Source organism: Pinus tabuliformis, chromosome 6 (genome assembly GCF_031772625.1).
Source record: "Pinus tabuliformis cultivar Carrire ecotype Pingquan chromosome 6, CPIR1, whole genome shotgun sequence".
In the NCBI taxonomy this organism is placed as follows: domain Eukaryota; kingdom Viridiplantae; phylum Streptophyta; class Pinopsida; order Pinales; family Pinaceae; genus Pinus; species Pinus tabuliformis.
This window is the reverse complement of record NC_142292.1, coordinates 1,703,762,426-1,703,779,954: the sequence shown is the minus strand read 5'-3', so window position 1 is coordinate 1,703,779,954 and position 17,529 is coordinate 1,703,762,426.

The following is a 17,529-nucleotide window of genomic DNA, read 5'->3' as shown; positions in this document are numbered from 1 at the left end:
CACATTTTGTCAATGCAACTACATTATTCTACAAAGTTTCCACCTTTACCAGTAATACCGTTTTGTCTTTTATCATATCCCTCACAGAATGATACTGAAAATCAATGTGCTTTGTCTTTGAATTGTGACCAGGGTTATTTGCTAAGAAAATTTCACTTTGGTTTTCACGGTCTATCATTATAGCTCCGTGTACTAACCCCATACCTGAACACAATCTCTACAACCAAAATGCTTCCTTACTTGCATGAGTGTCTGTCATGTATTCTGCCTCTATAGTTGATGGTGCCACTACAAATTGTTTCTTACTCATCCAACTCATTGCACCTCCAAATAGGTTAAACACATACCCACTTGTAGATCTTCTCTAATCTAGATCTTGAACCGAGTTTGCATCAACAAAGCCATGGATATCCAACACTCTATCCAATCCTGGTCTTCCTTTGTAGCACAAACCATAATCATTAGTGCCGTGCAAATAATCGAAAACCCACTTCACTGTTGTCCAATACTCCTTCCCTAGTTTTGACATAAACCTGCTCAATACTCCCACTGCATGTTCAATGTCTATTCTAGTATAGACCATTGCATACATCATGCTACTGACTACACTTGCATATGGAACATGGGACATGTCCTCTTCCTCTTCTTGTGTCTTGGGACACTATTCAACAGATAACTTTAGACCTACAAGAATAGGAACCTTCACTGGTTTACTATCATTCATATTAAACCATTATAGTATTGTCTCAACATACTTCCTGTAGTTTAACTAGAGCTTCTTCTTTGCCCGATCTCTTTTAATTTTCATGCCCAAAATATATTTTGCAGAACCAATATCTTTCATGTCGAATTTGGAGGACAATTAGGTCTTCAAATCCTGGATAATTTCTTTGTCATTTCCAACCAGCAACATATCATCCACATACAAAACCAGATGAAAAACAAAGTCACCAATTAATTTAAAATACACACGGTGATCTTCTTTTCTTTTGGTGAAGCCAAGTCCCCATATAAATGTATCAAATTTCTGATACCACATCCTTGGTGACTATTTTAACCCATACAAAGACTTCTTTAACTTGCATACCCGTTCTTTCTTACCCTTCACCGCAAAACCTTCAGGTTTCTTCATGTAGATCTCTTGTTCTAAATCCCCGTGAAGAAATGACGTCTTCACATCCATCTGTTCTACCTCAAAATCAAAATCAGTAGCAACAAATAAAAGTAATCTAATAGAAGCTACCTTGGCAATAGGGGAGAAAATATCACCAAAATCAATTCCTGGCACCTGGGATAACCTTTTGCTACCAACCAAGCTTTGTATTTCTCCACCTTTCCTTCTGCATTTGTCTTCTTCTTGAACACCCATTTGCTGCCAATGGGTTTCCTTCCAGCCAGGAACTCCACCAAATCCCAGTCATCATTTTCATGCAAAGATGCCATTTCATCAACCATTGCCTCTTTCGAGAGTTTGCCATCCTCTGAATCTACTACTTCCTTCATAGTTTTGGGATAATCATCAGTAACAAATAAAGCAAAATTTGAACAGAATGCAGATGGACTATACCTTTCTAGCTTCCTTCTTTCTCACACTGATCTTCTCACACTGGGAGTTTGTGGCTCTTCACCTTTTGATTCCTCCTCTGCTGTAGAGTCTAATTCTTCATCCTTAAGCTCAAACTCTATCTTCTCAGGTTCCATTGGTTGGACTTCATGTTTAATAACATCTTTTATGTCTCTGAACACCACATCTCTGTTGTACACAACCTTCCTTGTTAGTGGGTTCCAAATCTTATAACCCTTTAAACCATCCTTATACCTAATAAATATGCACTTTTCAAATTTACTATCTAACTTGCTTCTTTTCTCCTTTGGAACATGTACATATGCATCGCATCCAAATATCCTATTAAATATGAACTTCAACTTTACTTTTCAATGACCAATGATTCTAACCTTCCTATCGTCCCCTAAAAAGACATCATGACCATCATATTTCTCATACTTGCAGAACCACTCTCTATGGGGAGTGAAGTGAAAGGATGCAACTGAGTCAATCAACCATGCCACATGATCTACATGTGTACTTGAAGAAGCCAAGTGCACATCCCCACCTTCATCTAAGGTGATTTTCGCCTTTACAGAAGGAGCATCATCAGATCCCTTTCCTTTGTCAAGAGCTTTATATTTATAGTCCCTTTCACAGTGACCTTCGTTTCTGCATTTCTAGCAAACCACATTTATAGTTTTTCCTAGAGATTTATATCTCCCTCTAGATTTAGATCTCCCACTCGATGAATTATTTTTGTTGTTGTTCTCCATCCATCCTCGTACAGACAAGGCATCACCATTCTGGCTCTCCATATTTTTCCGTCTCATCTCCTCCATTAGTAAGCATGAGACTATTTCATCAAACTGCCGTCTCATCTCCTCCATTAGCAAGGATGAGACTATTTCATCAAACTACAAGGCAGTTGCATTGCTACCTATTGCAATAACCAGACTATTCCATGAATCTAGTAGAGAACACAACAAACTGAGTTACTTATATTCATCTGAAATTTTAATATGAACAGATAATAACTGACTTACCACAGTATTAAATTTTTTCAGATGCTTTGTCACCGAGTTTCCATCTTTCATACTCAAGTTATACAGGTTTTTCCGTAGGAACAGTTTATTCACTAGAGACTTAGACTGGTACAAAGTCCCTAACTTGTCCCACAAAGCCTTAGCCGTAGCTTCCCCTGATACATTGAATAATACTGAATCTGAGACACATAATCGTACTGTGCTCGTTTCTTTCCGATCCAACTTCTTCCATTCTTCATCGGACACCGTCGTTGGTTTAGTACTTGGATCTACCGTGATCCACTGATATTTATCTAGCAACAGATCCTCTATATTGAGTTTCCATAACTCAAAACAATGACCATTAAATTTCTTGATCTCTATCTTTCCACTCCTCACCATCTTATTTCACAACCGGAATCGATCCCACAGATCTCCCACTGAATAGGGTCTACCATAGGCCCAGGTGAAACCCCTTAGCAAGAAAGGCGTCCCCTTGAAGCCAAAAAAGCTCTAATACCAAATGTAGGTTTTAAACCCGTATAGAAATTAACTTCATATGAATTCTACAACAGAGAAAATAAACAATGCGAGAGAATAACACATAAAACACATATACATAGAGATTTTCCCCTAGATCCCAAAACCCGAACTACTAGATTGAATTTTCATTATGTTCCTTTCAATGTTACAATACATATTTATACATGCCAAAGCATCCAATACCATGGACCAAAAACCATCACATCCAAAACCATGTGCGAAAACCAAGCAAAAAACCATAGGTAGGTTAGCCCAACCCAATATAGGGTCCAAAAAATTTTTTCCTGGGGCAGTGCTCCACACCCCGTAGAGGGGGGTTAACCAACCCCTCAAACCCCCCATACAGGGGGGCTTCTGCCCCCCTGTGACCCCCTCGCTGCGCAGTCAGCAGAAAGGAGGGGGGGCTCTGCCCCACGGCGCCCCCCCCCCGCGCCCCCCGGTTAACTAGGTGGGCTAGTCGTGGAATGAATATAGCACAACCCAATAATTTTCACTTGTTATTATGCTCATTACAAAACTCCTTGATCTTTTGGATAGTTTGTAAATAAGTGTTAAATTCATGCTATGATATATGTTATATTATAATTTCTATTGCATTTAAATCTTAATCTAGTTATGTTTTTATTCCTTGTTTGGTTTTGTCTATGAAAATCTTCTCTTGAAGTAGTAAGGAATGACTTTTGAAAGCATCAAAGGACATCTACAAGCATTTCATATAAAATAAAGAAGCTCTTTCCCATTTTATATATCATGCTTCAGTTATATATTAAGCAAAGTTTACAATTACTTGTTTATGTGTTTCGATATTTGTCTTTTGAATATAAGGAGATTATTCTTGTTCGCATGAATGATCTATCTAGTATAATAGGATCCGTGGCTGCAAATATCCCAATATACTCCATACAGACCTCTTCATTCACCCAATTCTAGAATTTTCATGAACTATTTAAAAATATATAGTCAAAATAAGAATGTGGATTTACTTTTCCTAGTGCCATGAGAGATCTTTCTCTCACCTTCTAATCCCTTTTCTCACATTATCCAACACAACTAGGACTCAAATTATGCATTGTTGCAATGGATAGGTCCAAGAGAATTCAAAACCCAACACACAACCCTGAAAGCTTTCTAGTGTAGGTGCTGTGAAATGATTTCATACCATTCTAAAAAACTTGTACGTGCTATGAAATGATTTCGTAGCACACCCAATTTTTTCTCTTTTTTTTGGAATTCAGGGAAGCTAAAACAACTCAAATTCATTCCTAAATCATTCTTCATGTCCTTAACTTTCTCATTAACAAAATGAGTAATTTCAAATGCCTTATTCAATGTATTTCCAAGGCTAACTCAAATTTACTAGACAGGCATCAATCTAAAAGAATTTTCACAACATTCCAAAACAACGTCCTTTGGTTTTAAATTGTAACAACATGCCAATCATCACATAACCACTATTCCAAGGCACGACCATGCATTCTTCTACAAGCTCTACAAAATGAATCCCCAGAAGGAAGATGGATAATCACACCATACAAATTAACTAATCGAAATAGTCAAAGAGGAATTTTAACAATGTTTCCAAAACATAATGTTATGTTCTACAATAACAACAATTAGCCACTTTAAATATCACACAACCATTATTTCATAACATGTGGAACACTCTCCCACAACGATTTGAACCAAAATATAAAAGAAATGTTCACAACTACACAATGGTTGAGCCCACAATATTGAAGTCTCCTTTTAATACGAACTCAACATACAATATACTAGCACCAATAACATATCAATTGTATGTACTCAACTGTCCATGAAAATATAAGCTCCAATAACAATATAGCATCAATACATAACATCTACAACCACTAATATTGTCAACACATTCAGTTTCTTCATATAAATTGACTCAACAAGTGCAGACTAACAAATTCATTAACCGTATGCAGAAAAATAAGTTAACAAATAGAATGACATATAAATGTCAAATTTGAATATACATTAAACTAGCTAGATATATAATGCAACTCAAACCTCTTTCAACATTTTTCCCTTCTCCTCATTCTGGATCTCCTACTCTCTTCTTCTCCATTGTCCTTCTACCTTCGTTGCACTACTCTTCTCAAACACTCTTCCCCTCTTCAAAGAAAAACTAACATGGGACAACTAAGATTCATAGGAGGTGATTTGTTTCCCATTCTCACAAAATAATGGAAAATGAAACTTCAATTACATTAGGAAATAATTCCTCCAATTTATTCTAAAAACTAAACTTACTTCCTAATGTAAATATCTATAATTTCTCAATAAAAACATTTTAATTTCTCCCAGCATCATCATGTGACTATCCTATCACATTGGCAAGCTCTAATCCAATATCCATCGAATGTTATGCTCCATCCATGCACCTGCATCGACTGCATTGTTTGCTCAAACTTTACAACTGTACAAGTTGATGATTCAATGACAATGTGCTCCTCTATGCATCACACATCATTAGAAATTCATCTAGAGTGTGTTAACATTGCGGTCACACTACATATTAAACCGAATCACTTAATTTCATTATTTTGAGGAAATGTGGCATGTTTCATTGTCATCACTAGACAAAAATTTGGATGGAATTTTGAAACTATTATCGTTAATGATTTATTTAGTCAAGAAAAGTATGTGTGATTGTCTTCAATTTAGTAATGTTGCATAATTATTGTTTGTTAGGCACACGTGTTTAAAATTAAATGTCATTTTGCATGAAACTGAACTATGGTGAATGACAACGATTAAAGTCTCATCCCCTTAACTATTTTTTTGGAAAACATCTTCATGGAAACTTTGTTTTAAAGAGATATCCTAATTTTCTATGCTTACTCTTAATGAATGGAAATCTAAGTCATATATTGATAGGATTCAAACCAAACATTGATGTGCACCTTGAATATATTTGACAAGATGTTTCGATAAATAACATTATTTTGTAGAAGGTATGGTTCTATCAAAAGTAGTTGTGACTAATCTTACTAGTGTGATTAAGAGCGGGTATCTTAATCGAAGCATATTGATGTCACTAAGATTTCAGTAACATGGAATATAAGAACTGGTAAAAGATAAAATATTTCAAAGTGCAAAGGTAAGGATATAATGTTTACCATTATGATATATAATATTTTTGCATAGAAGATATAGTAATGTTTTTCTAAAGTCTCGATTGATTATTATGTCGAAATTTTGAGCTCAACGCCACCCATTTGATATGAGATGTCAGTCATGATTTCTTGTCGAATTTACTTTTACAGACTACAGGGCATGTCCTTAAGGTCAAGTATGAATGCATGATGTGCATACATGTTATTTCTACTTTCATATCAAATATAAAAATTGTGCATATGATCAGTCATGTAATATTAATATGGGAAAAGGTGCCAAAGATAATATCACATCCCACAAAGTTATAGGATAGTTGGGAATGGCCCAAGGAGGGCTACTGGAAGAGGTAGTTTCCTGCATGGATTTCCTCTCCCTAGAGATAGATTATCTAAATAAGGAAACAAAAAAGGGTTGGGTAAGAAGGTGTGAGGGGAAAACCCTAAAGCAACCTTATTTGTTTTGGAGCCTCACTAGAGGGGCGTCAAAAAATTTAGCTATTGAGATTTAAATTCCTCAAGATAGGTTATTGTTGGAGAAAAGGAAGAAGACCATAAAGATGAATCTTGTGTTGGACCAATCGTGGTCATTGTTAGGAAATTATCCCAGACGTGAAATTAGCTCAATCTAGTTAGTGTAAACCAGATCTCAATGGTTGGGAGGAGAATTCCTTTTTCCACTATGGTTTTCATGGAATACCAAGTTAGCTAAGTAGATAAGCGATATGTTAGAATGAATTCCTCTATCTTTTTGTGAGAATTTTTTATACATCATGATAGGAAAAAAGCCTAGAGCTCATGAAGGAACTACCTGAAGTGTAATTCAAATATTGTATTACTAGTCTTGTTTCTTTCTATAGAAAGAGCTATGAAATATGCCCTTTGTGAGGCTATGACTACTTTGTTCTATTTGATGATTAGAGTGCTCTATGCTCCTTGAGTACTTTTTCTCTTTGAGTACTTTTTGAGGTACTATGGTTAAAAATATCACCTAATGTTGCATAGATAATTGATAGTTAAAAATGTTGCCATTAAAAATAATGTGATTATGATTGAGATTTATTAATTGCATTTGTTTGTAATACACTACAGGGTGTTTTCCATAGCTTATAAACCACCTGTAATTATAGTTATTACATGAACTGGCCCTCACTTCCAAGATTTTGGCAAGTAATAATAAGTTGGTATAAATACATTTTTTTGTTTTTTAATGAAATTGAACAATGTCTAAATGATTGAAAGTAAAAATTCAATATTTTCATAGTTTTAATTATTGATGATTATTAATAAAACATTATTGTTTTTTTACTATATAGGTATTTCGAGAAAATAAAATCCTTCATTTTGAAGCGGAAGGAGAAACTATTTTTTTTGTTCTCATTACAAAACTATCATGACTAGAGATACATGTCATGATAGATAGATGATTTTAAAAAAAATATTGTGAAGATCAAAGCAATTTGAATGAAAAGATGGTTTTAATGGGAGATAAAGACCAGGAAAAAACATAAAAATGATGAAATAAATAAGTGATGAACACTGAATATGATGTTATCTTAAAAGGGGGGAGTATGTAATATCCCTATCACTAGAATTAGACATCATGGATTTAAAAATATAAAACTTATCATTGATTAATATGTTAATGTAGTTCGAGCGGTTGACATCAAAAAATTGATTAGGTTTCCAAGTTGTTACAAACAACCATAGGAATTACCTCTTCATTTTTCTTCATTGTTTTTTATCGATAATTTGGGTGGATAAAGACTCCTAGTATACTATATGAAGGAACAAGCTCCATGAAGAGGGTTTATACATTGAATTTTTTGTTATAATCGGATGCTCATCCTAGAGCTCGATAGATAAAATCTTTGTTTCTCCATTCGAAACAACATCTGTAAGATTTAAAAATATTGTAGAGTCTGTCAACAAGAAACTGAAAGGATAAACTCTGTCACTTAAGGAATTAGATCCATTGAATGAAGAGCATGCCTCCTTGGTTGACCTCATTTTTTATTGGAAAAGAATGTGTTCTTCTAATTTCGAGGACAAAGTAATCAGTTTGATTTGGTTGAGGCACACATAGTGATAACCATGCCTCAATGACAATGTTTCCTTGCTAGTTGTGTGGACTTAGATTCCAGAAATTCAAATATTGGGTTGTAGAACCCTATAGTTTCCATAGTGATAATTTTTTTCCACTACAAGGCAATTCCTTGGATTGTTCAATCATAAAGTTGCAAGAAAGAATTGGTCACTTGAAAGATAAGAACATAGTAGTGTTATTTTTCTTCAAAAGTTTCGATTATTTATGCACATAAAAAGATAAGTTATAGATGTTATTATCTTGAAAAGGGAATGCATGTGAACCTTGCACATAAAAATATAAAGAAGTCATGATATTTTCTTGGAAAATAATTCATGTGAACTTTGAACATAAAAGTATAAAGAAACCATGTTATTTTATTGGAAAAGATTGTAAGGAAATTATGTGTGGAAAGCTAGATTAGTTTATTAATTTGCTTGAAAAATTTTACATGGTTCATATGCAGTAGACTTTTGAAAAATAAAATGTTCTTATATGCATAAAAATAATAGCTATTATGACAATTTTCTTGAGGAAGCAATACATGCTTATATGCACATAGGTGATAGCTATTTTGCCAAATTTTATTGAGAAGTTGTATGTTTTTATATACATAGAAACAATATTTATTATAGTATTTTTCCTGAAGAATAATAGGTCTTATATAGATACATAGATATAATAGTTCTTGTGTTAGTTTTCTTGTGGAAAAATAATATGTATTTGCATGCGCAAAGATTGTAGTTATTGTGCTAGTTTTCCCTTAAGATATGGGTAGTTGCGGTGGTTTTCCTTTTAGAAACGAATGTGTTTTTGTGTCAAGGAATAATAATAACTGTGTTAATTATCTCTTGAAAATATTTTCCTCTTATAATGATAGTGATAACCATGGTGATTTTGTTAAAGCATTTTCTTCTTCTTATGGGTAGAGGTAAAATGTAACTATTCCTTTTCTTATAATGCATATGAAATGTAGAGAGTTGAGCATGTTTTGGTAATATCTATGCATATTACTTTATTCATGTGAGATTTGGATGGATATACATGTGTCATAGCCTTACACAAATATGGATACATGAGAATGTTTATAAAATTAAGTACTTTTACTTAACGCATGTGTTAGAAAGTTGAATATCAAAAGATGTTTGAGGCATAACTAGTAGAGACTTATTATTTGGGTTTTAAAAAATAATTATATAATCAAGATGTAAGAGTTGCTGACGATGATAATTGTAGTGAAAAAATATGAATTATGTGAATGATAAATTAATAGTGTATAATCCAAACTTTATATATCAACTGAAAGATGGATTATAATTAACATTATGGCAAAAAATGGGGTCATTATGTTTGAACTAATGGTCGATGTAGAGTGAAGGTTCGTCAAACATAAGAAATCACTACAGGGAACAACCCATCCATAAAGACATAATGCTCGTGGAATTGTGGCATAAATGATATCATGATTAATGTAATGGCCTCGAGTTAATTATGTTTGAATTTAAGATGATTTTTCTTTGTAAAACCTTAACAATGGACAAGGCACTATCTCTATTGTAGCCATTAAGTGAGGGGTGAAAATCTTCATAAGAAATTTAATAAAAATAAATGTTTGTTGGTTTTTCCCTTCATGGTTTCTAGGGTATATCAATGCCTTCCTATGTGATTGCCTATTTGATGATTTTGATGATGTGTTCTTTCTACATAACATTGGAAAAACATATCAATCTTTTGTTTTGAATTAAGCTTGATTATTTGAAAAATGAAATGTAGGATAAATTATGGTAGATTATAGTATGTTAACAATTGGAAATAATGACTATTCCTTTACACCATCCACAACATCGCTTCTATAGTTTCTTCATGTTGTTACAGTGAGTTTATCTAATGATCAGATAAAGATTATGGAATAAGTCATTGAGAATATTGCATGCTATTAAATCGGTAAAATATTTCTAATCCTATGTATTTCTACACGTAAATGAGGTGTACCAGGAGATCTTACAATAGTGTTTCTTGTGTTGTTATTTTCAACAAAAAGCAAATCACATACTCTCTTAAATACTCTCCCAAGTTGATTACAGATCCAAATTTACTTATATGGTGAGCTTTACAAGATGTTTGGTGAATGATACCACAACATACTAGGCAGGGCACTCAATCTCTTATAGTCCAATATATAGTCCATATCCTTAGATGCTTATAATTCTTTTGAATTGTTGCTAAATATTATTAATGCATGCAACGAGAGGTGAAGTTGATGTGGATTTTTCCATATAATGGTAGGAAGAAGCTCTCAAACATTTTATAGTCTCATGGAAAATACCATTGTATATTCTAATGGTGCAAAATATGTGTCGGACAATCACATGATAGCAATTTTTGACAATGTACGATCAGTGTAGCTATTTTATAGGCAGAGAGGTGATTTCATACTTGCACATGATATGGAAATTAAAGAGCACATCGAAGAGATCCTATTTGAACTAGCCACCTAAAATAAATTATTCATGAAAATAAAGTGCCCACTCATGGTGGTTCGTTAATGTTGTAGTAACACAACTTGTTGTGCAGTATGATGAGGTGTGCAGTATAATGAGGTTTTTTTTTTAAGACTTAGCACAGACATATCAAATTTGAAAGTTGGCATAGAACATATCTTTTTAGCTAAACGGTACTAAATAAATCTCAATTTCTAAATGAAAAAACATTTGCCACTTATAGAAAGGGTATTAAATAAATTTCACTTTTAAGTAAAATATAGTTTCTCAGCTATATATGTATGCATTAAAATAAATTTCATTTATATATATATGTGTGTGTGTGTTTAAATTTCAATAGTTATTTTTGTACAAATAATTTAAATTTTTACTTTAAAAAATAAATAAATTATAGATCGTTTTATTTGTTATTTAAAAAATAGTCAAAATTTTACATAATATAATTTTAATATTATCATGAAATTTCTCTATATATAAATTAGGTAAAATTATTAAAATTTTGAATATTTTTATAAAAAAAATTATATATTAAATACAAATAAAATTTACTAAATATTTTACATTTTAAAGTTAAATTTAGTGATTCAAAGGTTCTCTAATTATAATCACAATATGTAATCTGTTTGACATCTTAAACATAATAACATGTTCTTTTTTCTTGCATAACCAACCATTCTCTACAATTTTGTTGGTAATGCTTGTTACACAGTAATTTGTCACCATTTGTCACCATCCCTGTTACCCCTCTCCCGCACTTTGGAGGACTCATTCCGGGACCTGTGAGAAGTGACATAACTTGAAAACACTTGCATTATGTTCCCCTAAGTATGGACTTCATATGACCTGAAGACATCTCCTGCAGAATATCCTTAAAAAGTTCCCTTTTTCCATTAGCGCAGATCCACAGTGTATTACTTGTGCCAATGGGGGAAATCCTCCAGAGAGGGTGCGCCAGCTGGCACTCTGTCTCAGAACTATACCCGCGCCAACCGAGTTTGGAAAAGCTTTTTAACAAACGCACGCACGAAGGTTTTTTCCTTTCGACTCATGAAGCTTTTTAAGGATAATGCCAATCCCATGGATGTCCTAATTCATCGTATCTCCCTTTCCTCTATCCATAATAGCTTTTTGAGGATAAACCCAATCCCATAGATGGTGTGATTGATCTTATCTCCTCCTCCTCCATCTATAAAAGCTTGTTCTGTTGCATTTGACAAGCTAGTTCGAGCATAGGGAGAATTATACTTTCAGAAGTCTAAGAGATTGCTGTAAGAGTCTTCTTTGCATTCATAATCAAAGAGAGAGAGGCTTGTTCCCAATCCCGACAAGCTTTGCAAGGCATATGTAGCTGATCACCCAGCCAAAGGAGGATTTGACGTCAAAACTATGGTTGTATTCTTCTTTGTTGTTTATCAATAATAGATGACTATCATTATGGTTCCACTCTTGTTGTTCATTGTAATGATGTTTGAGTTATATCTTTTCTGACCGATATATAATTTCATCTATTGGATTTTATGCTTGTATTTGTGTTGTTCTTTGCATGTGTAGGTGTCCATTCACAGAGATCGTGGGGATCATGACCAGCTGGAGTAAAGGAACGAGAGTGGCGACTCTTCTACGAATATTAGTGTTGGAATCCAAGTAGGCTCTCATCATCCACCTTTAATTTGCAATTAGGAACTTGCGTGATAGCATTGTTTGATTGTTGTTAGACCTAATCTGGGCTAGTGGGGATCGCCTCTGTCCGCAGAGGGGATTTACCTCGTCAACAATTTGGCAAATCCAGTGGGGACACTATTTGCTGTTTGATTTGTAAACTTTGGATGGAGCCTGAAGTACGGCCAGATAGCCTTCGAAACGCTATTGCTTTGCATTAGCGAAGTAGATCAACACCACTTCAGTCAATCTCTGGTTTGGTTTACGAACTAAATAGCTTGGAGTTTGTCTTGCCTCTTTGGTTTTTCTTGTTTTGCTTGCTTGGTCAGCTTTCTGGGTTGATTCTTTGGTTGTCTCTTGCTTCTTGGTCTGTCTCGGTACTGCTGGCCTAGTCTTGGATTGCTTGTTTTTTCTTTTAGCATAGAAAACTCAATTGGCGCTCTTTTCTGCATGACAGTCGCACCATTGGCGCCGCTTGTCAATGTACATCCCGCGCCAATCCTCAATTGGCGCTACTTTTAGCCTGAAAGTCGCACCAGCCCAGGGAACCTTTTAGAGTTTGCTTGTTTTGAGCCTTCCAAGCTTGGTTTTTATGTCTGGATATTTCCTCTCAATCACTTGAGTGTGTTAGAGTCTTGTTTGATTGGTTCTTGGCCTTTACCCTTTGGGTGTTTGCTTTTTTCTACCGATTTCACATTTTAGCCCTAGGGCATCTAATGGCTTTGTGCATCGAGCCTTCCTTAGGAGTTTTGGCCTTCTGTTGGTCCAGTCAACTTTTTGATTACTCTCTTGCACTTGTTCAGTGATTGTTAAAGTTTTTTATTGTGTTATTCGAGTGATTTACCTCTTTTTGGCTTGGCTTCGTTTGGGCTTAGATCACATAGCTCATTGAGGTCTTTGTGATTTTTCTTGGTTTGAAAGATTGCCTTGGTGTTTCAGGGACTTGATTGTGTTTTCATTGAGTGAAACTTGTCTCTTTTACTATTTCTTATCATCTCTCAAAATTTGTTTAGTGCACTTTGCCATCGAAAAGAAAACGAAAAATCTCTTTTGCGTTGCAGTAGTTAATGGAAATTAGAGCTTTTCATTGTTATTAGCGATTAGTGACTTTAAAGAAAAGTTTCGTTTATTGCCATTAGCTACATTAGAGTCATTGTTGATTGTTTTATGATCATTTTGTTTGATTGAAAGATCTCAACTCTCTCATAGCTAGCGTTCATCGAATGAAATGATATATTTTGGCATATAGCTTGCATTTAGGAAATTGTGAGAGATTACATACGGTAGGACCTGGAAACTGAAACCTAATCAAAGATCAACCGTAAAATGAACTGAATAAACTTAAAAACACATTGGAACTTAACGCATACATTTAGAGGTCTAGGCTAGAGACGTGTTCTGGCGTCGTTAAACCTAGTCACTGTTGTTTCACATTAAGGTTGGGTGATTCCTCCTTTTGTGACTCAATAGTGTTCTAGCACGGATTTATGCTCCCATGTACCATCGAGTATATGGGGAGACCCCACTAGGTTATCATCCTTTATCCATAGGAAGCCGGGTCTGCCGCCTTACAAGCTGTAACGCACTGAACATAGCATTCGGGAAGATTGACTGCCGTACGGAAAGTCCTTGGTTTTCATATGATTGCCAAGGTGTATATGCAATTTTATAGATTTGTTTGGTAAACCCTTTGCCTAGTTTCTCCAGAGTAGTCACTTTTGATCCTTTTCGGACTCCCTCAAAGAAAAGGCTCACCTGAGCATTTGTCACTTCGGGCTCACTAAACATTCGAAGGCGACTAGAGTCACCTTTTCGTCCTTTTCTCGACTCTTAAAACATGAAAAGGTGAAGTTCAGTTCCTTTGTCTTAAAATTTATTCGGCCGCGATTCACATTTACCCGGTTAGATCTTGTTTACGTTAGCTTGAGTAGGCTTCTTTTTCGATGGCAACCTTTCTGGGGTTCACCAACCCAGGGATCCCCTCTGACGGAAACCCTAGTCATTTCGCTCCTTTTGGGAATGTTGGTGTTCCTTACATGGCAACGTTGTCCCTCCCAGGGTTAACTGTTGGGTTGCCTGTTTGGTTGTTCCCAACCTCTTTGGTCCCTGCCGTCTCAACTTCTGATCAATCAGTCCCTCCACCTGATAAACATCATGTTGATTCTAAGGTGGACCTCTCCCCTTCTTCACCTGTTTCTACGTCCCCATCTTCTACTTCGCCTGGTGAAAGTCTAGATTCAAGTACCTAGGTGACTAAGAAGAAGAAGAAGAAGACGAAGAAGAAGAAGTCTCCTAAGGGAGAGGCTAAAAGTGCCGCTACTCCTCCGAGTCCACCTCAAGTCGGGCCACCTTCTGCGCCTCCGCGGAAGGTCAAGTTTCCTTGTAGATTGTGCAAGGATGACCACCTTCTTCACGATTGTCCTGGCATTCCCAGGGTCGTAGGCGTATGGTCTCATGATCCGGCCTGCCCCTCATCGTCCTCTGAAGCTCACGGCGATGTTACCTTATCAACTGGAAATGGTAAGGGAAAAGGGAAGATTCGAATCCCCTGTAGACTTTGTGAAGGCAATCATCCCCTTCACCTTTGTCCGCTCATGGATAAAGCCTCTGTTGTCTTGGAAAGTCTCACAGTTCCCTCACCCCAACTTCTCGTTGGATATCAACGTCTCTCTGTAGCCGGAGATTGTCCCCCTGTTGGCAAAGAGATTGATTCAAATTCTTCTCTTGTCCAGGCCTCTCTTCCCGAACCTGGCTGTGCCAAGCCTGTTCCAGACCAACCGTTGGTCGGAAAGAGTGTCGACTCGGGTTTCCCTCCCGTCGATCACTCTATGTCGAAAGAGCATAATTCCCATGTTCTTCTTGTCTCCTCAGATTCTTCTGAGTCCAGAAATGACTCTCCTATCCCAGTTGCTCCCGAGAGTTCTGCTTCAGTCTCTTTAGAGCACGGGGGCAATCATACGATTCCCCCACCAAGTAGTTCAGTCGTTTCCTTCGACTGGAGTCGTTTGACCACCTCCCACCTTCCATCCAATGTGCCTTTCTGGGTCACAATACACGCCTATAATAAGGCGATACCTGGCACTATTTTGGATGAGGGTGCATCTGTCAGTCTTATGCCTGCCACTACTTGGCAAGCTTTGGGTTCCCCACAGCTTGTGCCCGTCGCACCGAATCTGACAGCTTTTGACGGAGGAACTAGTCAACCATTAGGGATCCTTCCAAAGTTCCCTATTACTTTGGGAGGCAAAACCGTCTATATAGACGTATCAGTTACCCAAGGTGCTTTAGATTTCAGTCTTCTGCTTGGCCGTGACTATGTATATGCCATGGGGGCCCTGGTCTCTTCACTTTTCTATGTGGTTTGCTTTCCACACGATGGAAGAATCATGACTATAGATCAATTATCATTCGTTCGTCCCTGGGTCCCTCCTGCGCAGTCGTCATCCCCTCCTCGTTTTCATCCACCAGTTGCATCTGCCCCACCACAGATCAACTACGTGGCCACTTATCCCGTGCCTATATCCAGTGATGCCGCCGTCGTGCATAGTGTCCTGGGGGCATTGGGTCCTGACTTCCGAGATATTACCCTTCCACCCGGAGTGGCACTCTTGGAAGCCCCGACTTCCTGTTCAATCTAATGAAGTTCGGCTGGAGCATAGTTCTTGTCCTATGTCAAGCTCCTTAAAAAATGAAACTAGGTCTGGCGAAGCATAGTTCCTGTCCTATGTCAAGCTCCTTAAAAAATGAAACTAGGTCTGATGGAGCATAGTTCGTTGTCCTATGTCAAGCTCCTTAAAAAATGAAACTAGGTCTGACGGAGCATAGTTCGTTTTCCTATGTCAAGTTCCTTAAAAAATGAAACTAGGTCTGGCGGAGCATAGTTCGTTTTCCTATGTCAAGCTCCTTAAAAAATGAAACTAGGTCTGGCAGAGCATAGTTCATTGTCCTATGTCAAGCTCCTTAAAAAATGAAACTGGGTCTGGTCGAGCATAGTTCCTGATCTTGTGTCAAGCTCACTAAAAAATGAAATAAGTGTTATGAGGATAGTTCTTTTCCTCTATCAACCTCATTAAAAAATGAAACATCTCCTCCTTTCCAAATCGAGTCTTTGATTAAGATCTCATAAAATACAAGTCAAGTCTTTCATAGATCTCGAGAGTGAACCTTCATTCCATCCACTTTGTTGAATGCAATGAAGCTTGGGGGGCATGTACCTCATTTTGCGTTATTATGCTGGGGGCATGCGAACTTATAACAAGCATAGTTTTTCATTTCAAGCTTGTGTAAACATGAAACCGAATCCAAGCAGAGTTCTCCATGGTTCAAGCTTGTGTAAAAATGAACCCATACCCATTTTACATCTCGTGATTGCCGTTATTTCGCTAAATTCTGTTAGATGAGCCTTCGTTGTTTCATTCCATTGCTACCATCTCTTTGGCTGATCATATGCTTTCACTTGGTTGTTTATCCTTTCCTGAGGAACCGCAGCGATGAGTGGTTTTATTAGCCAGCCTCTTGACGATTACATGTTTTGAGTAGTTCCACCATTGCCGGAACCAGTTGCTACCCTTTATACCACTCATTCCTCTAGGACGAGTCTCCTTTAAGCTCTTTTTAGACTCGTAAAAGATGAAAAGATTGCCGAGTACTTTTCCCTTTTTGACTCGTTAAAGATAATAAAAATGGAGGTCTACTTTCAGCTCTTTTCCGACCGTTTAAAGACGAAAAGATTGCTGAGCTACCCCTCTTGACTCGTTAAATGTAAATAAGAGGCGGTCGTCTTTAAACTCTTTTCCGACCGTGTAAATATGAAAAGATCGTCAGGCCCTTGTCATTTTAGGCTCATTAATGGCTACGAAACGACGTGATATCGATTGTTTTTTTTTACTTTTTCAGGTCGACGTCACTAAATATGAAAAGTACTCCTCGATCGTAATGGTCGAGCGGTTCTTTCGAGCATTGTTTTATACTTTTTCGGGCTAAAGAGACACAACTTTACGAAAATGGACACCCTTGGAGTTTTCTTTTC